The sequence below is a fragment of the Plasmopara halstedii genome (genome assembly GCF_900000015.1).
Source record: "Plasmopara halstedii genome assembly, contig: Scaffold_2386, whole genome shotgun sequence".
Taxonomy (NCBI): Eukaryota; Oomycota; class Peronosporomycetes; order Peronosporales; family Peronosporaceae; genus Plasmopara; species Plasmopara halstedii.
The window spans coordinates 2173367-2174419 of record NW_020189293.1 but is presented as its reverse complement, the minus strand read 5'-3'; positions in this window follow the sequence as shown (position 1 = coordinate 2174419).

Sequence of the window (1053 nt, the reverse complement as noted above, 5' to 3'; positions counted from 1 at the left end):
TCCAAGAGATGCGCACTCTCATTGCCGGGATGTCAGCAGATCCCTTTCCGGAGGCGGTCACGGTGACCGTCTTTATGGAAGTCCTCCGTGCATCCATCTTCATTTGAAGAGGCGGTGAATGTGGCATTAAATGCCGAAATTAATTTCAAGTCGGCACAACTCGGTTGGAATGCCCACTCCAACAGCTCGTCGGGCGGGTCTGTGCCCATGGATCTCAGCTATGCTGAGGACGAGGGAGCAGAGCTCCGAGCAGCACACAAACACACACGACGGTGATATGTCTTTGAAGACACCCGTCATCTTTGGAACGATTGCCCCCGGCGCAAGGCGCTTCTACGATCTTCGAACCATCGCCCCAATTCCTACCAGTCTGGTTCGTCGCGGGGAAGCGACACCACCCAGTAGGCGCGGGGTGACCTACTGGGGAAGTACTTAGTTCTGTTAAGCCTCAGGGAAGCATAGGTCAGCAGAATTCAGCTCCGAAGAGCTCTGTGCTCTTGAACACAGAACGTATATGCAAGCCGGGCTTTCTGGTCGTGGAGGCGACCGTAAAGGGCTTCGAGAAGCCGGAAGATCCTCATCGATTCCGGGGCGTCGGGCAATTATGCTCGACGCTCCACGATGGAAGGTAGTCAGCTGTATGCTAAGGCGCTGAAAGCGCGGTTGGGCGAATCGTCGCTGTTCGTTTAGTGACGGAAACGCGTGTCACGGTCCCGAAGGTCCCTGTGGACCTCGGAGTCAAGCTTCTGAACGCTGTCTAGTCTTAGACTTGGATGCAAGGTATGACCTCATTTTAGGAATGGCATGGATGGAACAACATGAGTCATGGATTAATTGGAGGTCAAAGACCGTGGTCGCTACGCACGTCTCCTGGTGAAGCTTTGGCGAGTCATGAACCCACCTCTGCTAGGAGCCAAAAGATCTATTGGTAAGAGCACTGGACCGAGACGGTCAACGTGCTAGACATTGGAATGTCCGAGTTGGTAGATTCCAACGGTGTATTGGACAGGATGGCTCGCGGGCTGATCGTGGAGTGGCACGTAACCCACTGGG